General features: G+C 44.8%; 1 protein-coding gene across 3 annotated transcripts in view; it reads left to right on the plus strand.

The window, feature by feature from the left end:
- The window catches only part of TRPC4AP (transient receptor potential cation channel subfamily C member 4 associated protein), a 156,081-nt gene that overhangs the window by 1,169 nt on the left and 130,576 nt on the right, over positions 1-24,336 (plus strand). The window lies entirely within an intron of this gene.

The raw sequence follows: 24,336 nt of genomic DNA on the forward strand, positions 1-24,336 counted from the left end.
ACTGCACACTCATGGTGCCATAGATGAATTATGATATCCTTGCTATTATTCTCCATTTTTTTCTGAATAGTTCATAATATTCTATTTACTTTTTAAAATTGCTGCCAACATACTGAACTGAGGGTTTCAACGTCTTGGCCACAATGGCTCCAAGATCATTTTCCTAGTTGATGAGTCTCCATATGGAACCCAGCATTGTGTGTATATGGTTAGGGTATGAGAAGTGGGGTGCAGGGTTAGGCAAGAGCAGGATCCTTAGGGAGGGAATGAGCCTAGCACAGGATCTGGGGCAGGGAGTGAGTTTCTCCCAGAGGGTGAGACAGGAGCATTCTTCTGGAGCAGAGTGAGATAAAGCGTCTAGTTTCAGATGTTGCTTTACTCTAGGTTGTTATCAATTGTTTTCATGAGCCCTGGACATCAAATAAGAGCAACTAAAATTTTCTGTTCCGAAAAGTGATTTTATTCATAGGACTTTTTTGGGCATATAAATATCAGAACAGCTGTCAAGTTTTATGTATTAAAGAGGGTTTTTTTGGGGGGGATTTAGGATTAAATAATTGTGCCCCTTCACTTTTTAAATCGGATATTATTTTATGTCCTTACTGTATAGATAAACACCATGGTACGTGGTGCCATCCTGTTTTCAGTGTCCAACCATTACTGTTTTTTCAGTTACTTCCTTTCTGCCCCTTTACATAATTGGTTGACCTGCCTTATGACTTAATAGAAGAGAACTGTCTGGGTCTGCTAATCTGCCTATATTGTTGCTCTTTATGACTCAAATAGGAGCCTTAACTAGTATAGTGGTTAAGTATATAGGAGTAGCTGAATAGTACATTTTAAGACTATGAACAACTTTGCTTTTTTGGTTCTGTATTCCTGCCAGCATGGTTTAATGGTGACATGAAAGAAGCAGTTAAAGCCAAAAGGGCATCATTCAAAAAATGGAAAGCAGATCCAAATGAAGAAAATAGACAAGAGCATAAGCTCTGGTAAGTTTAAATACAATCATCAAACAAAGATGGGAAAAGGTTCAAATTATTGAGAAATTGGTTCCACAAACCTGATATAAAACATTGTTTGTGCAAAACGAGCTTGATGCGTCTTGCCTCACAATGGGCTGCAAGCATCTTTAGCATGCACTCATTCATATCATATATCAGTTTGTATATATTAAAAACTCTTTACTTGCTTAGTTAATTTATATCTATATGTACTCTATAAACGGATACTTATCTACAATGTAGATCTATAAGTAGTTTTATGAGTGGAATCTTGAAGTTTCACTGGTTCTTGAAGCACTCATTGAAGATAAGTATCTGATTATGGAATGTATATATAGATATAAACCAAATTGGCAGTGGAGATTTTCTTACAATCATAAACTGATATGATATGAATGCGTGCACATTGAAGATTCTCGCAGCCCATTGCAAGGCAAGGAGCATTAAGATTGGTTCCACAAATCTGATATTACAATTTTTGCACCAAACAATCTATCAATTGTTTGCATCTCTTTTTCCTTTTGATTGATGAGTGTATTATAGAGGTGGCTGCTTGTATATATTTTGCAAGTTTTAGATATAAAACAATATTAAGACCTGCCAAGAGAGAATTTTAGAAGAAGCTTGCCATGGAGGTAAAAATCAATAAGTAAACATTTTCAAGTACATTCAAAGTAAAAAGCCTGTGAAGGAGTCAGTTGGGCTACACGATGTCTGAGTAAAACATATGCTCAGGGTTGACAAGGGAAAAGGATAAGGACAGGACAAAGGCAGTCCAAGAAGGGCCACCAAAATGGTGTGGGGTCTGATTTGAGAGGCTTGAAGGATCTAAATATGAATGCCCAGGAAGAGAGGAGGTACAGGGGTAATATGATACAGACCTTCAAATACCTGAAAGGTTTTAATGATCTTTGATCCTTTTGCATTGTAAAGGAAACTGTAGAACTAGGAGTTATGAAATGAAACTCCAGAGGGGATAAACTCAGAACCAGCATCAGGAAATACTTCTTCACAGAGAGGGTGGTGGATTCCTGGAAAGCCCTTCCAGAAGAGGTGGTGAGGACCAAAAATGTAAAATTCAAAAGGGCATGGGATGAGATGAGCACTGTGGGTTGCTAAAGACTAGAGGTTGGGAATGAAGAAAAGGGTGCATGGGGATATCCTTCATGGAGCGGCAGTTACTACCCTGAACCAGTTAGCCTGATGATTGTTATGCAACTGCAGCATCACTCTCTGTTTCGATGGCAGGGATAAAAAGAGGAATTAGATTCAGATCACAATCAATGCTAGTCCCTGACTTTTACAATCTGGAATACTGATATGCAGAGATTAGGGATACAACACAGGACTGCTTCCACGGCCAAGTCCAAAAAGCAAAGCATTTTCAAGCAGCATTGCCTAAATTAACATGAAGGCTGCTCACCCTGTAAAAACAATTTTATAATGGGTTTGACGGGTGCTTGATTTAGATTGTACATATTGCTCCCCTTAACATAAGACTTGTGAGTAACCTGCACAGAACGGCAGTTATTACCATTATAAACTTTCTGGGCAGAGTGGATAGTCCATCTGGTCTTTTTCTGTTGTCATTTTCTTTTATGTTACTATGGAAATGGTAGAAAAACTGAATGAATTCTTTGCTTCAGTCTTTACTGAGGAAGATTTTGGGAACATATCTAAAAAGATGCTTAATAGTGATGATTCTAAGCAGCTAAAACAAATGACTGTGCTAATGGAGGATGTAATAAATCAAGAGTAACACATCACCAATACCTGATGGCATCCATCCACCCCAGAGTTCTAAAAGAACTGAAATATGAAATTGCAAACCTGTTGCTAGTAATCTGTAACCTATCATTTAATAAAGCAACCACAGTACCTGAAGACTGGAGAGTGGCCAATGTGATCACAATTTTTTAAAACTTTTTAACAGATTTTTAGGCATACAGAATATGAATACACAACTTCTCAAATCAAGCAGATATTGATACTGACAATACAGAGTCAAACAGGAATCACAGATCTTTGACACGGGTAAGGACATATCGCACAGGGCATATATATTTCAATACTTCTTTAAGCAGACATAGGGATAGGTTGAAAATAATACTGATGATATAAATCCCAGACCACATTATACTTAAAGGACTGCCCTTTAAACCATAATGGAGCCTCTCCAGGTCAGCCACAGTACGCACTTGGGCTCTCCAATGATCCATGTTTGGGCTAAACTTCCAGAAAGTAGTAGTGGTGAATCTAGCGGCCAGTAGCATCTGGATCATCAGCTTACGATATTTTTGTGGTATTAATGAACCATTCCACTGATCCAACAGACTCAACAAAGGTTTAATGTGCACTAGAATGCCTAATATATCAGCTATCTCCTGTGCCACCTGCAACCAAAATTGGCTCACAAATGGGCAGAACCACCTCATACAAATATAAGAACCCCTGTTCCCACACTCTCGCCAGCACAAAGGACTAGCTCCAGGAAGAAAGTTAGCATAGTATCCCAGTGTGCGGTACAGTCTTGTGTAGTAGTTCAACTATAGGTTCTGTTCTCTTTGTATAGATTGATATATGGTTTTTGGCACACCATGTGTTTCTGGGCTTTAGCATTGTTGTATGCCTAAATCTTCATTCCGTTTCTCGATCGGAGTGCAGTGGTTACTCCAAATTTCCCTGTAAAAATACCCTTTCCTAGCATATAGCCAGATGGACTCAGGACCAATGGGTATTGTGCTCTATTGGGAGACTGAGTCAGATTTCAAAGCTGACGACGGCCTACATATATCCGTGCAGCATGCTTAGCTCTTCAGTATTGCTCCATCTCCCATAGCAGATGCAGACACTATCCAAAAGAGAACAGTGTAACATTTACAAGAAAGAAGAAAGAAAATTTACCTTTAAGAAGAGAGCCCCGCTTCTCCTGCGGTGAAACCTAACTGTCCCTCCCACAGTTAAGACTTTCCTGAGGTCAATTCGATATCCCTCAGAGGTGAGCCTTAGTCCGCCGGCCGATTCCCTACATGGACGTAGCCCCCAGGGTGACTGAAAGGCAGCAGGTGCAGATTCGAGCATGGCGGTGAAGCTATTTCCCTCTCCCCCCGCAGCTGGAGACTGCCCGGCATGTGACCGGTAAGTGCCGAAACCAGGTAAGGTAACCTTTTCTTCTAAGTCTCCCGTCTCCAAGGCTCGAACAACAGTACCGACCTTCCTTCGAGGTTTAAATTGGGTTGAGCAGCCTACATCTTGCTAGGCCTCGATCTGGTGCAAGTGTCCACACACGTGGAGACCCTCCGGGGGGGGGGGGGGGGGGGGGGTCGCTGGGTTCGTTGGCTCCCATCTTACCCTCTCTCCATCGGTACACGTGGAGCAGGCCAGAAGCCCAAGGCGCCTAACTTGAGCGCGTCCGTAGGGATACACGCTTAACTGCATGCACAACTGTGCCACGCGCACAAAGCCCGCCACCTGCACGCACAGCTTGTGCGCACATGCTGCATATAACGTCTGCGCTCTTGACGCACACAACTCTCGCACGGATGAGTTTTTTAAGCCCTACATGCGCACAAACAAGGGCACCTCCATCCAAGAAGGCCAAGGGACCCTTCCTTTGCCCAGCCTGCCACCAGAGAGCTGCACAGCCTGATTTAGAATCCCTCCTATGCCAGCAGTGCGAACAGAACCAGGGAGAACCAAATCAAGACCTCCCACAGCCAGGAGTGGGATCCGGAACCACTGATGATGGCACCCCTGACCTAACTATGTCCAACTCTGTGCCCCCACAAGGAAGTTCCTCTGGGGCTTCCACTACAATCCCTCCTGGTATCAACATGGACCCAGGAATCTTCTCCTGGGTGGAATTTTTCAAAGGGCTGCAAACCTTAGTCCCGGCACAATCCGCCCCGCTTGTCCACTTGCCTCAAATTCTGCTGGAAGCACAAGCCCTTCCCAGCACCTCCCGAGGCTCTCGAGATATGCCTCTCCTAACCAAGAGCATCCCGGATGGGGATCCAGACACCTCAGATGAGGAAACCAACTCCCTGGAAGAAGGGGAAATCACCCCAGGGATGGAGCCATACAGGACCATGCTCCGATTCTTCCACAAGGACGAATTGCCAGCCCTCGTGTCCCAAACCATGAAGACACTGGGTCTCCCAAGCACGGAACCCACATTGGAACCGAAAAAGAATCCCATGTTGGTGTACCTCTATAAAGCCTCATGCTATTTTCCTATGTTGGAGCCCATCAAGCAACTGATTGACCTGAAATGGAATGCTCCAGAGGCCAGTTTTAAAGGGGGATGGGCACTAGAAGCCCTATATCCACTGGAGCCCATGGCCAAGGAGCTTCTACACTTCCATAAAGTGGATGCTATGATCTGTGCTGTCTCAAAACGCACCACGATCCCTGTGAAGGGAGGAGCGGCACTGAAGGACACCCAAGACAGAAGGCTGGAAGCCATCCTTAAGCAGTCCTTTGATGTTTCAGCAGTGACGCTAGACATTGCCTCCTGCTGCGCCTTGGTGGCACGTTCCTGTTTGATCCTCTCCAGAGATGCTACCACGCCCAGAGAAGCGATGGAACCTGCAGTCTCCTTTCTCACTGATGCTACCACAGACCTCATGCGCACATCATCCAGGGGTGTCGCCGCCGAATTGGCGGCCAGAAGACAATTATGGCTTCGAAATTGGTCGACTGACACGACTTCCACAGCGAACCTCACAAAAATGCCTTTTAAAGGATCTCTCCTGTTCTGGAGTGAACTGGAGAAGTTAGCCAACAAATGGGGCGAATCCCCAGTACACCGATTACCTGAAGACAGGAACAAAAGAACATATCAGCTCTCCTCCCCTAGAAGAACCAAGGGTAGAGGATTGCAGCGTTTTACAACCTTAAAGAACACACAGTCCCAAGCACCTCGTTCTTCAGGAAGGTCTCAGTCCTTTCAGATCAAGCACATTAAGAGAGGAGCAAGCTGAGGGGCAGGCTCCAGCCATACCCCACAATGAGAATATGCAGACCCATCCACAGGAAGAAGACATAGGGGGCAGACTTACCCTCTTTTTACCAAAGATGGGTCGAGGTAACATCGGACAAGGGGGTCCTAACTATCATTCGAGAGGGGTATTCCCTGGAATTCCAAAGTATCCCCCCAGACAAATTTATGAGTTCACCGTATCACTCCCACTCCAAGAGACTGGCAGTGGAATCCACACTAGCAAGACTACTCAGCCTGAAGGCAATAGCTCTGGTGCCCACGTCTCAACAAAATACTGGCCACTATTCCATCTATTTTATCGTTCCCAAGAAAGAAGGAACATTCTGGCCCATCCTGAACCTCAAGGCCGTCAATCGTTACCTGAAGGTACCACACTTCCGCATGGAAACTCTACGCTCCGTTATAATGGTGGTACAACCGGGAGAATTCTTAATCTCCCTGGACCTATCCGAAGCCTACCTTCATATCCCGGTCCATCAGGACCACCAGCTCTTCCTGCGCTTTGCGATACTGGGCAATCATTACCAATTTCGAGCGCTACCCTTCGGACTAGCTATCTCTCCCAGAACCTTCACCAAAATTATGGTGGTAGTAGCGGCAGAACTGAGGAAAGGAGGAGTCTTGGTACATCCTTACTTAGATGATTGGCTGATCAGGGCAAAGTCTCCGGAGGTGAGTCACCATGCGACCACCAGAGTCAAGAACCTATTACAAGAGCTCGGGTGGGTTGTGAACACAGCCAAGAGCTGCCTACAGCCCTCCCAGTCACTAGAATGCCTGGGAGTCCAGTTCGATACCAAGCAGGACAAGGTCTGCCTTCCCCCTCCAAGGAGAAGGAAACTGATGGGTTAATTGCAAAACCTGTTGAACTCTGCTTGCCCCAAGGTATGGGACTACCTTCAAGTCCTCGGCCTCATGACCTCAACTCTGGAAGTTGTTCCGTGGGCAAGGGTCCATATGCAACCACTACAATGCTCCCTATTGTCATGATGGAATCCAGTGTCCCAGAACTACTCAATTCCCCTCCAGCTACCGACAGAGGTTCGGCATCAGCTTCAATGGTGGCTACAGGAAGAACACCTAAGCAGAGGCGTAAATCGATCCACACTGAAGTGGATCTTGCTCACCACGGATGTGAGTCTGCGAGGGTGGGGAACCCACTGTCAGGAACTAACAGCCCAGGGACAATAGAACAAAGAAGAGGTGGAATGGAACATAAACTGCCTGGAAGCTCGAGCGGTCAGACTAGCCTGCCTGCGATTCAGCCACAGACTCCGAGGCGAGTCTGTCGGTCATGTCGGACAACACAACAGGGAGGAACCAAGAGCCAGCAGGTGACTCTGGAAATAGACCCTCTCATGGAGTAGGCAGAAACAAACCTGCAAGGGATTTCGGCCTCCCACATCATGGGAAAAGACAACATCTCAGCGGATTATCTCAGCAGAGTGTTATGAATCAGCTCCTGAGGAAGGGAGGAGTTAGCAATCTGTAATGAATCTTCTCCTGTGGAAGGAGGAGTTAGCAATCTGATATGCTCAGCTCCTGTAGAGGGAGTAGTAAACAATCTGTTAGGGTTTAGACTGGGGAGTAGCAATCTGTTATGAATCTGTTGCTGAAGACTCCTGATGGAGAAGGAGTAGCAATCAGTTACCAGCGGAGTGCTTGGAGAGGGCACTCAGCTGTAGGGGAATGTAGATAGGTGGATCCTTGGGCCGATGGCAGATGACTGCACACCCAGGAGGATCCTGAGAGGGACCACCGGCTAGGCTTGGGTACGGAGACAGACACAGATAATTCTTTTATTAGATAGAGTAGTAGAACCACCAGAGGTGGCAGTAGTGAGCTGATATGCCCGGCAGGGCTGAAGTCCCTAAGGTACTGGAACAGCGATCCCAGGGTTGCTGAGCTGTAGAGAAACTATAGATAGTGAGTAGACAGGTATGCTTGTGTTCATAGCCAGAACTGGATGACAAAACTCACATAAGGTCTTTAGGAAGCTCAGCAGCTGGAAAGGGTTAGGCCCTCGAGGAGCGAGTACCTGGTTCCAGGGAAAGCTTTGAGAGAGCGATGGTAACTCACAAATGTCTGTATCTGCAATAGCTTCCAGGCAGTAGAGAATCTTCAGAGTGTTCAGGAACATGGGTCCTTGAGGAGCGAATACCGTTTCCTATCTGCAATCTGAAATAAAGAAAAGAGAGCGAGGGCCCCCGAGGAGCGGGTACCTCTGGTAACCCCTGAGACCTTTTATATTGGAAGCGGATGACGTCATCTCAGGGGACGCCCCCGAGGTTCGCGCCCTTGCTGGTACATCAGTTGGAGTGCGCGCGTGCCCTATGTCATCAGGAACATGGCGGATCCACAGTGTTGTGCCGGTCCGGGGACGCCGGAGAGAGACGGCAAGAAGACGCCGCGGCAGCTAACCATCCATCAGACCCAGAGGGAGTCGCCATAGAAGTAAAGAGGGCGGAGTGAGGGCGTCGAGCAGCGACAGATGCAACTCAGAGAGAGCCTAGGCAGATGGACTCAACATCGGCCCACGACTGCTCCAGAAATAGAAAACCTCGGATATCAAATCTCGAGACTGTACAGGTAAGCCACAGCCTACCTCTATTTTAAGACACCCGCGTTACTTAGGTGTCTGCGTTTGTTTCAGTGCACCGGCGGTCTCCAGTGACAAAAAGTTCTAATATATATAATCCAAGTATACTCAAGGATAATAAAGTATTAAGCAACATATATCCACACTGGCTTTTCGAAGAGAATACTGAAGAGCTAAGCATGCTGCATGGATATATGTAGGCTGATGTCAGCTTTGAAATCTGACTCCATCTCCTATCTGCTATCAGGAGAGCACAATACCCATTGGTCCTGAGTCCATCTGTCTACACTAAGGAAAACGAAATTATCAGGTAAGTAATTTCTCCATTATACACCATTGCAATCCCCTGGATTACTCGGATATTTCTTTACCCTGGTTAGATGATATAGGGGCCTTCTATATTAAAAATGTTTTACAAGAGCACTCCACATTTGAAAAAAGGAAGCTCGCAAAATGTTATCAAGCTTAAATTGACTTTTAAACTTGAAAAATCCCATTGAAAACATCATCCTCCCACAGCTGAGAAATGAAAACCAAACCCTTGTCCAGCCAATCCTTAAACATAGGTGAAAAAGTGCAACTCGCCAAAACAGGATTTTCATATAGCGGTACAATGGATGAAAGGGTTTCTCTATCCATTCCTAAAAATTCTACACTTGATTCCAAACCAGCAAAGTATGGCCAAGAATTGGGCTAGACCTACAAATTTTACATCTCAAAGGTGAGGCAGAAGCAAGAAATGGAAGCATGGCAAGATTGACTAATTCAGCCTGTCCCTCTCCAGAGACAAAAAGACAACAAGATGGAATCGGTAAAAATGGACTTTATTGAACCTTGCCCAAGGTCAAGGTTCAATAAAGTCCATTTTTACCGATTCCACCTTGTCTTTTTGCTGCTAGCCATATTGGATCGGTTACCGGTTTGTTTTCTTGGACCTCTCCAGAGACAGCCAAGATATATCCCCCCCATTTAACCAGTCATGCATACCCACTAATCTAGCTGCCCAATAGTATATGAGTAAATTAGGAAGAGCCATTCACCCCTGCAGTTTGGGAAGCTACAACTTACCCAGTGTTATCCTCCCTCTCTGTTGCCTCCAGATAAACTTAGCAATCAATCTATGCACTTTTACAAATACCCTAGCAGGCACAGTACAAGGAAGGTGTTGGAACAAATACAATAACTTGGGTCGAACACTCATTTTAAGCAAATTGATTCTTCCCACCCATGAAACAGATAAGTTCTTAATCAGTCAAATCTTGCCTAATTGTATTCAGGACAAGGCTGTAATTTTTAAAATATAAATCTTTGATATTGTTAATGACAGAAATTCCCAAATACTTAAAACCATTCTCCACCTTTCGGAAGACAGAAAAACTGTCTGGAAATGGCATTTTAGACCTAAAAGGATATAGTTCTGACTTATCAAAATTAGTTTGTTACCTTGAAAGACCCCAAAATTCTGTGGAAGTGCCAACAGTGAAGGACCCGACACCCTTGGCACTGTGAGATATACCAGCACATCATCAGCATATAAAGACACTTTATGAACCCTTCCCTGCCCCAAATGAACATCTTGAATATCTGGGTTCAGCCAAATCGCCCTGGCCAAGGGTTCGATGGCCAAATTTAAAAAGGAGACAACGGGCAACCCTTCCTGGTTCCCCGTCCAATCTTAAAAAAGGAAGAAAGGTTACCATCAGTCTCGCTCTAGGCGTTTTATACATAGCCAGGAACCACTCTACAAACCTGTCTGGAATACCCACATGTTTCTTAGCGTCCAGTCAGATGAATCCAGAACAAGTGGGTTATGCACCTCTACCAGCAGATGGAGACGGAACAAACTGATGTCACAGTATACATACCCTTGCATTGACATCAGCCTGCTAGTATTCTTCATTTCCTGCAGATGGATGTGCATCTCCCTATTGGGATTGCTTCATTTTGAAAAAGGAGAATTAAGGATATTACATTAACCCTGCTCTCCTGCAGTGATACCAAAAGGTCCCTCCCACAGTTGAGAATTCCAGAGATGGTTTGGTAGCTGGTTTTTCAGCCGGTGTAGACTTAGCTGCTTAAGCGGCTGAAAAGCAGTGGGTGCAGGAAACTGAGTGCAGCGGTGACTATATTTGCCCTCTCCCCCCACAGCTATAGACCGTCTTTTTTTTACTCAGCCAGGTAAGGCTGAACGCAGGTTTAAAAAAAAAAATAGTAACATTTATTTTCTTTATGAATTTTTGAACACTTTGTTTTCCTTGTTTGCCTTTTTTTTCACTTTAATATATAGTGAAAAACAGGCAAACAAGAAAAAGTGTTCAAAAATTCATAAAAAAAATAAATGTTACTATTGCAGAACACTAATGAAAAAATAAAGCATGTTTTATTAATACATATACAATAAAATGAAATCAATATACAAAAATATCAAATTATCAAAAAACTCAGTGACTCAATTCTTAGTACAAAAATGTTTAAATGTCATAATAAATGAAAATTTGACTAAAAAGTCCTTAGCCAAACTTTTTGTGCTAGCCGATGCTGAACATAGTTATCTTGTCTCTTGAAAACCAATCCTTAACAAGCTTGTCACTGCAGCCAAAGCTAGTGCTTGTAGCACGCATAAGATGTCTTCCCTCTACTAGAAACCCTGACAAAGGCCGAATGTTTCACCCCATAACACAAAAATAAAAAGATAATGGCATTAGGGCAACAAAAAATTTGATTTTTGCAATCATTCCACCAGCAAAAATTGCATTAGGTTAAAATGAAATACCAATATGGTATAGAGACTTAAACAGCTGTTGGCTTGATGCAACAATGAAAGTGTCAGTCTTGCAAATGAGAATGTAGTCTTCATTTATAGCAATAGAAAGCACTTCAACTAGGAGCAACACTATTTTAACAGTAAATTGCAGAGATTGACATCCAAGAACCGTAGAAAAAATATTGCCTTCCAAAACAACTCTAACCTTTCCTTTCACCAAGATTCAGATAATTCCAAGAATATGAATATTTTAGTCACCTGTAATCGGGCCATTGGTCCGTTCTGCACGTGGTGGTTATTCAGCCATTGCTGATCTGCCTGCACAGTTTTCATGGTTTCCGACTGGCCATTACAAAAAATGTGCAGCTTTGCAGGATAAATCATTTAGAACCACATGTTTATCTGTGAAATTGTGTAATTTTATTATAATTGCCTGTGGCTGCCCCACTTGAGTTGGCGGAGAGGCCAGGGCATGATGCACTCTGTCCAATTTCAGCAATCCATCTCTCCCACTGAGGCCTAATAAACTCGGAAGCCATTTAGAAAAAAAGATAACAGCGTTGTTTGTGTCTGCCTTCTCAGGGACACCCAGGACCCAAATATTTCAGTGCTTTGAGCGATTCTCGAGGTCGTCAAGTTTTTCTAGGATGGCTGTATAATTTCTGCCGAGTTTGTTAACTTTAGCCATGGTCGAGGCAGTAGTCATCTCTAAATCAGCAATACGGCCACCTTGCACATTCATGTGCTCGGACTGCTCCTACATGCTACTCATTAAACTAGCCACTTTCTCGAGCACAATATTCTGTCAGGAATCTAGCTTATTCAAGATTCGCTCAGCAAAACTCTCTATCATATCGCAAAATTGCATTGATCCTACCTGTAGATCCGGGGTCACTACCAACATCTGCTCGTCCAAGGCTGAGTCGCCATCCGCCACGTCATCGACCTACAGCCTGTCGGCAGAACAGGCCCATGCCTTTTCCTTATTTGTATTTTTTGCATCCTTACTGGCCCGTAATGATGGAAGGGATTACTTTCCCTTTTCTTTTACAGGCGCATCTTCTATCCAGAATGTCGGATGCAGCAGAAAAACAGGCAAAATGGAAGGATTGCAGCGGGAGCTAAGTCAGAGCATGTCTAGCTGCCTCAGCATACCTGGAAGGCCGTGATCACAATTTTAAAAAAAGGGCTTTAGGTATGATCTGGGGAAGCTATAGACCAGCGAGTCTCTCACACCAATGCCAGGCAAAACAATAGAGGCTATTCTTAAAAACAAAATCACTACTGTACATGAATTAAGGTGCAAAAAATCAACATGGTTTTGTCAAAGAGAAGTCTTGCCTTATCTAGCTTACATATTGTTTTTGATGTTGTAAATAAGCATGTAGATAAAGGTGAGCCGGTTGATTATAGTGCATTTGGATTTTCAGAAGACATTTGACAACGTCCTCATGAGAGATTGCTTTGGAAATAAATTCATGAGTTAGGAGGCAGTGTCTTAGTGCGTATTGGTAACTGGCTGAGATAGGAAACAGAATAGAACTAAATGGTCAGTTTTCCAAATGGGGAAAGGTTGTTAGTGGAATACCACAAGGATCAGTACTGAGACCTATGCTGTTTAACATATTCGTAAATGATCTGGAAAAGGGAACAAATGAAGTTATCACATTTGCAGATGACACCAAATCATTCAAAGTTAAAACAGCAGCTATTTGTGAGGAACTGCAGAAGGACCTTGTGAGACTAAGAAATGTGGTATTTTATGGCAATTGAAATTTAATGTGGAATAGTGCCAAGTAAGATATAATTCCAACTTTAGTGCACAATGTTGGGTTCTGAATTGGGAGTTACTACCCAGGAAAATGACCTTGGAGTCCTTGTGGACAATACATTGAAATCCTCAGCTTTGTGTGCAACAGTAGTCAAAAAAGCAAATCAAATGTTGTGAATGATCCAAAAGGAATGGAGAATAAAATGGAAAATATCATATTGCCTCTATCAATCCATGGAATTACCCCCATTTTGTGTATTGTATGCTTTTCTGGTTGCCCCATCTCAAAAAAGACATGGTGTAACTAGGAAAGGTGCAGAAGAGGAACAAAAATGTCTGGAATGTTTCCCTATGACGAGAGGCTATGCAACCTAGGGCTCTTCAGCTTGGAAAAGAGATGGCTGAGAAGGGACATAATAAAAGCTTATAAAATCATGAGTGGGGTGGAATGGGTGAATAAAGTACAGTTTTTTTTTTTCCCTTTCAAATAATACTAAAAGGGTACTCTCAACAGATTTAAAACAAATTATAGAAAGTACAATTTCACTTAGCACACTACCAAGCTGTGGAATCTGTTGCCAGATGATATGGCCAAATGCGACTAGAATAGTGGGATTTAAGAGGTTTGGACTAGTACCTGAAGGAAAAGTCCATGAAACCTTGTTAGCCAGGTAGACTAAATAAAACTATTGCTATTCCTGGCAGTGAGTAAAAAGAAATAGGTCTACTTGAGATGTGCTGAGTACTTGTGACTCAGACTGGCCAATGTCTGAGACAGGATGCTGTAATAAATGGACGAGCATGGCATCTGTAGTATGCAAGAGTCAAAGGATCCCCTGGATCCTTTGCCCAAGTCTAAAGCTGTGCTGAGGTGTTCCGGTGTGAGCACTTAGTTACTAATGTGTCGATTTATAAGAATCGATCACACATTCATCTACTCTCCCCCTTTTCCTCTCCTATTAATATATTTCTATATAAATAGCAGTAATATTTGGAAAGAGTAATGATATAGAAAGCTGATTATATTTTCTCTTGGCAATAATAATAAGACAGATTTATAAAAGAATTCAAGTAGAAAAAGCATATAAAAGCAAAGCTAAATATGCATATATGTACGGATCGGTGGCAGTGTACTTTCTTGAAAAGACTGTCCAGACAGGCGAAGAAGTCACTGCACAAGGGCAGCGCTGGGAAGGCGTTCATGTACAGGCCTGTGTTCAGTTTAGCGGCATACTAGCTCTTCAATTTTCTGGTCTTTGTTACTGTCTTTTATGCTTACTGGGTGTGTCACTCACTCCTTAATACTGCCACCTTCACGTCACAAAATTCTTCGTTTTCTGTCCCTTTCATTAGTGGTGACACACAATGACATGCCTGCCTTTTCCTGCCTCTGCTTCTGCCTCCCTGTCTGTCTTTGTTTCACTTCCTGGCTTCACCATTTTATTCTTTTAAGTACACTCATTATTTTACTATTTACTCTATTTCCAATAATGTTTACGATTATGAGATTGTACAAACTTAGTTTTATTCTCCTGCCTTTGCTTATAGTCAGGTCAATCCAGTAATGAGCGGTAGGAAGAGCTGCGTTAGTGTCCGGCGCACCCGCGGTTGCCGCACGCACAGTGCAGCTCACCTACCGCTTGATCCGGTATGTAAATAGCTTGCTAATATAAACTGCCTCTAAGAAGCGTCCGAGAAGCGGTAGGCCCGCGCAACCCGTTTTACTGTATAGAGCGCTATACAGCGCCTATACAATACCCTGGGTGCGCGGGCCTAACGCTCCACGGACACGCTGGTATCTGTCCTTTCAAATGTCATTTGAAATGACAGGTACCAGGAAGTGGACAGTTCTCCGACGCTCGGGATTGTCAGCCCTCTCTCCCCTCCTCCCGAAGCAACAAAAGCGAAAAAAAAAAGTTGCACGGGAGAGAGGACGGGCAATCCTATGCTCGGGACTGCCAATCCCCTCTCCCCTCCTCCTGAGGCAAGACTCGAAAAGCAGCCTTGCTCCGGGAGGAGGGGAGAGAGGACTGGCAGTGTAAAGTGACGAAGCGACTTACTTTTTTTGCAGCCCCCCTTCGGAGATGGACATCGGCGAGGACGACCGCGGCTCCCTGCCTCCAGCTGCCCGCGAAGATAGACACCTGCACGGGCGAAAGCGGCCCCTGTTCGTGCAATTGGGCCGCTCAAGGCATGACGTCACATGCCGTGATGCCATTACTTTTATGTGCCTTTATGTAAACCGTTGTGACGGTACCCACCTTAATGATGGTATAGAAAAGGCTTTAAATAAATAAATAAATAAACGTCGTGACGTCATGTCTTGAGCGGCCCAATTGCACGAACAGGGGCCACTTTTGCCCGTGCAGGTGTCTATCTTCGCGGGCAGCTGGAGGCAGGGAGCCGCGGTCGTCCTCGCCGATGTCCGTCTCCGGAGGGGGGCTGCAAAAAAAGTAAGTCGCTTCGTCACTTTACACTGCCAGTCCCCTCTCCCCTCCTCCCGGAGCAAGGCTGCTTTTCGCGCCCGTCCTCTCTCCCCTCTCTGTCTTGCAACTTTTTTTTTTCGATTTTTTTTTTTTTTTTTTTCGCTTTTGTTGCTTCGGGAGGAGGGGAGAGGACTGGGGCTGCCCCGGAGACCAGCACCCATGGACGCGGCCAGGGCAGGTGAGCGGGGGCTGGGGGAAAGTTTGCCGCCTACCCTTACCCCTGCCTCTAACGCGGGGTAAGGGTAGGCGGTAAGTTAGGTTAAACGCGTGGCAAAACGGCAGGGTAAAAAAGCGATAGTCGGGGCACGCGGTACTGGATGGTAGGGAATAGCTAATTCGATCGTTTACATGCAATATACATGCCGCGTGCGGAAGGGGTTGCCCGGGGATTTAAGGACGCGGTAAGAGTAGGTTAAAGGGGATTGGGGATCGCAGGAAGAGTTAACGCGGCCGGAAAGTGAGTTGAAAGCGGGTTAGGAACGGGGAAACCGCGGACGCACTTTACAGGATTGACATGAGAAAGCTGACTAAATGCAGCGTAATTGTCTGTATCGTTTAAGGATGCATTCCTTGCCATGCTGTTTCAGAGTTACCAAACAGGACATCAGCACTAATTACTGTAACAGCAGGGATCAAGCAGAAACAATTCACAGCTTTTTAATATAGAAAGGCTTTTTTTTTTTTCTTTCAGTACTTGTCTCATAGGCCGATACAGTACAGTGCGCTCTGGCGGAGTGCACTGTTAACCCACGTTTGGATGTGCGTTTTCGACGTGCTGGCTTTACCCCTTATTCAGTAAGGGGTAATAGCGCGTCAAAAACGCGTGGCCAACCCCCCCAAAACTAATAGCGCTCGCAACATGCAAATTTATTTAACGCTTTTTTTTTTTTTTATACCGGTATTAGTGGACACAACATACCGGTTTACATTAGAACTGCAGGTAGAAAATACATCAAACAGGTACTGGATATGGGATAACAGAGTGTAGAGAGATGAGAGGCTGAAAACTGGCATAAGTACGCAACATCAAATGTAAATAACAGGAGAACTGTAAGAAACTTTTATACAAAATTTCTGGTCAAGTACTGATGCAGCATAGGGTCAACAGTGCAGGTGGGTCTAGTCTGGGTAAGCCTGCTTGACGAGCCAAGTCTTTAGTTTATTTTTGAATTTAATGGTGCATGGCTCAAGTCGGAGGTATTTGGGTAGTGAGTTCCAGAGGGTGGGGCCAGCAACAGAGAGGGCTCGATCCCTAGTGGATGTGAGGTATACCTTCTTGAGGGAAGGCACTTGGAGGGTTCCTTTGTGGGTTGCTCTGGTGGGGCGGTTAGAGAGTATAAAGTGGAACGGTTCATCTAGCCAGTTGGAGTTGTGTCTGTAGATGGATTTCTGAATAATGGTAAGGGTTTTATAGCGGATGCGTGAGGGGATCGGGAGCCAATGGAGGTCTTTAAAGATCGGGGTAATGTGGTCTGATTTGCGGGCATTTGTGATGATCCTTGCTACAGCATTCTGGAGTATCTGAAGTGGTTTAATGGTGGAGTAGGGAAGACCAAGGAGAAGGGAGTTGCAGTAGTCCATTTTAGAGGAGAGGGTAGCCTGAATGCGGAAATCATGGGTGTGGAGTAAAGGTTTTAGTTTTTTTAGGACATTGAGCTTAAATGCATGTTGATGGCCCTATTTGTTATTCCCGCGCAATTCACGAAGTAAAATGTGCAGCAAAGACGCACATTTTACTTTCAGAAATTAGCGCCTACCCAAAGGTAGGCGTTTAATTTCTGCCGGCACCGGGAAAGTGTACAGAAAAGCAGTAAAAACTGCTTTTCTGTACACCCTCTGACTTAACATCATGGCGATATTAAGTCGGAGGTCCCAAAGTAAAAAAAAAAATAATGAAAAAAAAATTTTTAAATCGGCCTGCAGCTCGCGGGTTGAAAACCGAACGCTCAGTTTTGCTAGCGTCCGGTTTCCGAACCCGTGGCTGTCAGCGGGTTTGAGAACCGACGCCGGCAAAATTGAGCGTCTGCTGTTAAACTCGCTGACAGCCGCTGCTCCTGTCAAAAAGAAGGCGCTAGGGACGTGCTAGTGTCCCTAGCGCCTCTTTTTACCGTGGGCCCTCATTTAAATACTGAATCACGTGCACAGGCACTCGCCTGCTCTCCTGCGACTTTTACTGAATTGGTCTGTCAGTGATTGCAAAGATCCCACAGTTTCTAATGCAGATAAGCTTTTTCCCTGTCTTTTCATTAGCTGTATGGTTGTGTGTGTGTGTGTGTGTGTGTGTGTAGATATATATATATGTAGTTCCTCTGTGTCCTTTATGCACCCCATAGCATCTTCTTAAAGAGACTCATGTGGCTACCTTTGTGCTTTCCTACTGCACCTGCTCCAATTCAAGCTTAATGACTACTTTGAACATCCTACTCTATTGCTTCTCACGTCTTCTGCTTAGAGCCTTGGATGCATAGCTGCGTTTAAAAAAGGTCTGGACAATTTCCTGGAGGAAAATTCCATAAACTGTTATTAACCAGCTAGCCCTGGGGAAAGCCACTGCTTATCCCTAGGCATAAGCTGAATGGAATCTGTCTGCTATTGGGAATCCTGCCAGGTACATGTGACCTGGGTTGGCCACAGTTGGAAACAGGATATGGAGTTGTTGGATACTTGGTCTGACCCAGTCTGGCAATTTCTTATGTTCTTATCCTTTCTGCTCCCTTTTTTCATGGAGAGGGTCCAGTTATGCCAGCTTTCCATATCATCATTGCTGCTCTCCAACATTGTAACTCTGTTATTTATTACCTACTTGACCAGCGATCAAAATCAAACTGGGAGATACCAACTACTGTGCTATCACCATTATGGCACCTATATGTTAGAATCATTTGGTTAGTCCATGACCATATGCAGCAGGAGCACGTGGTTGTGGGCATGCTCAGAAGTGGCGGTTACTCAAGTAGAAGGGAAAACCCAGCCTGGACTATATTGGCACAAAGCCAGATTTTTCTGTTATAGGTCTCAGGGAAGGAATAAAGGCTGAAGGGTGGGACTGAAGTTGTTCCCAGGGCAAGAGATGAGGGATGGAGGGTGAAGTAGGATTAGAACACAAGAGTGTGGTATGTGGGAATTTAGGGGTAGGGAATGGAATAGGAGGACCCTTGGCCAGGGATTTAAGATTGCATGTGAAGAGTGGAGTTAGATCCTGAGTTGAGAATCCATAGGCCACTTCTTTAGTGCACAGAACAAGAGCTTGGAAAGCACAGGGTGAGGTTGAAAGATCTGCAAAAAGAGAATAAGGCATTGGAATGGAAGCAAAGGTCTTTGGGGCACATTGGGCTCGAGTTGAATAGAGTTGGAGTATCCTAGAGCAGATAGTGAGTGCTAGGGGGAGAGGATAACAGGGAAGGTGCAGGATCTGGGGGTAGAGAATGGGTCTGGTGGAGCTGGAGGGTCCCAGTGTAGGTATCATTTGCTAGTAATACAAGAATGCTTTTGCTTGCTGCTTTTTTTTTTTTTTTTTTTTTTTTTACCCAGGGTAAAATGGTCATAACAGTAACAAAGTGAAATTGTTCTCCTAAAGTAACATCTTTCTTGTTTAACAGAGTTTACTTATTTCTGGCCTTTTACAAAACTGTATTATCTTTTACATGTTGCCTATTGTACAAAGTTCTAGGGAGCAGTCCCCCAGTTATTTTAGGCCTCAATGTAATAAGGTGCACTAGGCTCTGTCCATAAACTAGTGTATGGTTGTATGCATATTTTTGTGAATACATCTTAACTCCAACGCAGCAAGGAGTTTAGTTCACAAATTATTGCTCCTCTATGCAAATCCCCTGTTAATCAGGGAGTTAGCTGCCATTCCCCAAATTTAAGAGACCTGTGTAAGCTTTATTCATAACGTTGGAAATTTTTACTTCTGGTCAGAGGTGGATAAAGTTTCTAGGACTAGTATTTGTCTGTGAGGCTGTAACGAGTTTGTGTGTGGGCATCCTATACTACAGCAGTTCTCAACATGTGTCACTGTCTGCTGCCGGGCCCAGAAGGATACTGCACTCATGCTCTACCGGGTCTTGGCAGGAGATGTCTACCTCCTTCTCCACAGTAGTGTTGCCACCCCATTTCCATATCCCCCTTTGTTCTATCCTCCATGACCATGCTAGGATTGATTATTTATTTATTTATGTGTTTTTATATACCAAAGTTTAGCTAGATGCCTTCACTCCGGTTTACAGGTAAAACAACGTATTACAAGAGGAGTAACAACTGTTATAACAATATAACTGGTGCTACAATATATATGTGCAGGTTATGACTACATAATTTCACGGACAGTGAAATGCTAAGAGAAATTAGGGAAGCTAACCAAATTGGTAGTGCGATAATAATGGGAGACTTCAATTACCCCAATATTGACTGGGTAAATGTATCATCGGGACACGCTAGAGAGATAACGTTCCTGGATGGAACAAATGATAGCTTTATGGAGCAATTGGTTCAGGAACTGACGAGAGAGGGAGCAATTTTAGATCTAATTCTCAGTGGAGCACAGGACTTGGTGAGAGAGGTAACGGTGGTAGGGCCGCTTGGCCATAGTGATCATAATATGGTCAAATTTGAATTAATGACTGGAAGAGGAACAGTATGCAAATCCACGGCTCTCGTGCTAAACTTTCAAAAGGGAAACTTTGATAAAATGAGAAAAATTGTTAGAAAAAAACTGAAAGGAGCAGCTACAAAAGTAAAAAAATGTGCAAGAGGCGTGGTCATTGTTAAAAAAAAAAAAAACCCAAAAAAACCCAAAACCATCTAGAAGCACAGTCCAGATGTATTCCACATATTAAGAAAGGTGGAAAGAAGGCAAAACGATTACCGGCATGGTTAAAAGGGGAGGTGAAAGAAGCTATTTTAGCCAAAAGATCTTTATTAAAAAATTGGAAGAAGGATCCAACAGAAGAAAATAGGATAATACATAAACGTTGGCAAGTTAAATGTAAGACATTGATGAGACAGGCTAAGAGAGAATTTGAAAAGAAGTTGGCCGTAGAGGCAAAAACTCACAGTAAAAACTTTTAAAAATATATCCGAAGCAGAAAGCCTGTGAGGGAGTCAGTTGGACCGTTAGATGATCGAGGGGTTAAAGGGGCACTTAGAGAAGATAAGGCCATCGCGGAAAGATTAAATGATTTCTTTGCTTCGGTGTTTACTGAAGAAGATGTTGGGGAGGTACCCGTACTGGAGAAAGTTTTCATGGGCAATGATTCAGATGGACTGAATCAAATCATGGTGAACCTAGAAGATGTGGTAGACCTGATTGACAAACTGAATAGTAGTAAATCACCTGGACCGGATGGTATACACCCCAGAGTTCTGAAGGAACTAAAAATTGAAATTTCAGACCTGTTAGTAAAAATTTGTAACCTATCATTAAAATCATCCATTGTACCTGAAAACTGGAGGATAGCTAATGTAACCCCAATATTTAAAAAGGGCTCCAGGGGCGATCCGGAAAACTACAGACCGGTTAGCCTGACTTCAGTGCCAGGAAAAATAGTGGAAAGTGTTCTAAATATCAAAATCATAGAACATATAGAAAGACATGGTTTAATGGAACAAAGTCAGCATGGCTTTACCCAAGGCAAGTCTTGCCTCACAAATCTGCTTCACTTTTTTGCAGGAGTTAATAAATATGTAGATAAAGGTGAACCAGTAGATGTAGTGTACTTGGATTTTCAGAAGGCGTTTGACAAAGTTCCTCATAAGAGGCTTCTAGGAAAAGCAAAAAGTCATGGGCTAGGTGGTGATGTCCTTTCGTGGATTGCAAACTGGCTAAAAGACAGGAAACAGAGAGTAGGATTAAATGGACAATTTTCTCAGTGGAAGGGAGTGGGCAGTGGAGTGCCTCAGGGATCTGTATTGGGACCCTTACTTTTTAATATATTTATAAATGATCTGGAAAGAAATACGAGTAAGATAATCAAATTTGCAGATGATACAAAATTGTTCAGAGTAGTTAAATCACAAACAGATTGTGATAAATTGCAGGAAGACCTTGTAAGACTGGAAAATTGGGCATCAAAATGGCAGCTGAAATTTAATGTGGATAAGAGCAAGGTGATGCATATTGTTGCGGTCTTGCCCGCGCTCCTCACGGGCAGGCTCCTTACCTCGTGCGGCCAGTCAGGCCACTGCCGCTGCGCTCTTCCCCGGCCGCCTTCTGCTCCGTGCAGCGGGGCCGACCCGCCATGAGCTCTCCCTCGCGGTCAGGACCCCTGCTGCTGCTTCTGGGTCTCCCCGACGCGTCTCTGCCTTCCCGGGGTCCTCAGCCAGCAGGGAGGGCGTCCCTGCTGGTGCCTGCAGCTCTGTACTCTGTCTGCAGCCTTACCTCTCTTCCTGGGGCTGTCCTCACGGCATGGAGCCATTCCTGCAGCCAGCCCTTCGTCTCTTCCTGCTTCAGTCTTCGTGGCTGGGAGCCGCTCCAGCGACCTGCCTTCGCCTAGCTTCAGTCCAGGGCTGCTCCGCTGCCTCCTTGGGCCTTCCACGTGTCGGAGGATGCCACCAGCTTCCAGCTCTTTTCTCTCCAGCTTCCTAGGGCGCGGGCACGCGCCTCTCTCCTCCTCTTCAAGGGCCAGCCAGGTGTGGCCCTCTGCTGACCCCTCCCTGGGCGTTGTCTTCTTCAGTCCTACAAAAGGACTCAGCGTCCATTCCAGCTTTGCCTTCGCAAGGAGTTGGTCACTTCTTGGATCCTGCTATCCTTCGCTCCAGGAGTCATCCGTGTTCCAGCAGTTCTGCAAGGTCCAGTGTTTCTTGTTCTTCGTTGGAGCTCCTCGTCTTGTCCAGATGTCCGCCTTCTGTCCCAGTCCCAAGGTCTGTCTCCTGATCCAGTATCCGTGCTCCTGTCCTGATGTTACCTGCTGTTCCAGATGTCCATGTTCCAGCCCTGAGGTTTGTCTCTTGTTCCAGTATCCGTAGTGTTTGTTCCTGACCCTGATGCTTTAACCTGCCTTCGGCTGCCAGGAGTGCAGCAACTTGCTTCGACTGCCAGGAGTGCAGTACATTTCCCTGAATTACTTTGTTGCATCATATTTCCTTCCTGCACTGGTCCCGCTCCCACGGATGTAGGACAGGGTGGTCTGCCCGTGTTGGTGGGCTGAGTAGGGCGCCCTGAGGGATCGTGCCACTGTCCTGGAACCCAAGCCTCGTCTGTGCATCCAGTACCTCGTTCCTTCCTGCGCTAGACCCGCTCCTGCGGATGTAGGACAGGGTGGTCCGCGACCAGCCCATGGGGTCCGCCCGTGTCAGTGGGCTGAGTAGGGTGCCCTGAGGGATCGCATCATTGTCCAAATACCCGAGTCCACGTCTGTGCATCCAGCACCTCGTTCCTGAGTCCACGTCTGTGCATCCAGCACCTCGTTCCCGAGTCTACGTCGTTCCTGAAGTCTCGTCAGTATCTCAATGTTCCAGTCTTTGCTGCCCCGGCCTCCATCCGGCCTGCCGCTTCTTGCTGTACCCTGCGGCAGGTCTGAAAGGGCTTGGAACGGTCGGAGGACTGTTCATAAGACCAACATTGCGTTGTTGGTCTTCCGAAGTGTGCAGGTCCGGAGGAGGGTCTGTCTTCCCAGTCATCATTCCAGCCTCGTTCCTGTCCAGCCCATGCTCGGGCATGCCACGCCTACTGCAGCACCTCCTCAGAGTTCCGCTGGGGTCGAGCCGTGGCCCCAAGGACACACAGCTCCTGGGAAGTGGGACCGCTCTCCTAGCGCTCCCCAACACATATAGGGAAAAATAACCCATGCTATAGTTACACAATGTTAGGTTCCATATTAGGTGCTACTACCCAAGAAAAGAGATGTAGGTGTCATAGTGGATAATACATTGAAATCGTCTGTTTAGTGTGCTGCGGCAGTCAAAAAAGCAAACAGAATGTTGGGAATTATTAGAAAGGGAATGGTGAATAAAACGGAAAATGTCATAATGCCTCTGTATCGCTCCATGGTGAGACCGCACCTTGAATACTGTGAGCAATTCTGGTCGCCGCATCTCAAAAAAGATATAATTGCGATGGAGAAGGTACAGAGAAGGGCTACCAAAATAAGGGGAATGGAACAGCTCCCCTATGAGGAAAGACTAAAGAGGTTAGGACTTTTCAGCTTGGAGAAGAGACGGCTGAGGGGGGATATGATAGAGATGTTTAAAATCATGAGAGGTCTAGAACGGGTAGATGTGAATTGGTTATTTACTCTTTCGGATAATAGACTAGGGGGCACTCCATGAAGTTAGCATGTGGCACTTTTAAAACTAATCAGAGAAAGTTCTTTTTTACTCAACGCACAATTAAACTCTGGAATTTGTTGCCAGAGGATGTGGTTAGTGTAGTTAGTATAGCTGTGCTTAAAAAAGGATTGGATAAGTTCTTGGAGGAGAAGTCCATTACCTGCTGTTAATTACGTTGACTTAGCAGTGGCTATTTTCTGTTACTAGCAACGGTAACGTGGAATAGACTTAGTTTTTGGGTACTTGCCAGGTTCTTATGGCCTGGATTGGCCACTGTTGGAAACAGGATGCTGGGCTTGATGGACCCTTGGTCTGACCCAGTATGGCATGTTCTTATGTTATGTTCTTATGGACATAGTCCATCTGAAAAAAATAAACGGCAACATCATAACATAATGCATTGCCATCAGTGAATGGTTAACATTTTAAAGTTCTATACAGT

This window comes from Rhinatrema bivittatum, chromosome 8, assembly GCF_901001135.1.
Source record: "Rhinatrema bivittatum chromosome 8, aRhiBiv1.1, whole genome shotgun sequence".
NCBI lineage: Eukaryota > Metazoa > Chordata > Amphibia > Gymnophiona > Rhinatrematidae > Rhinatrema > Rhinatrema bivittatum.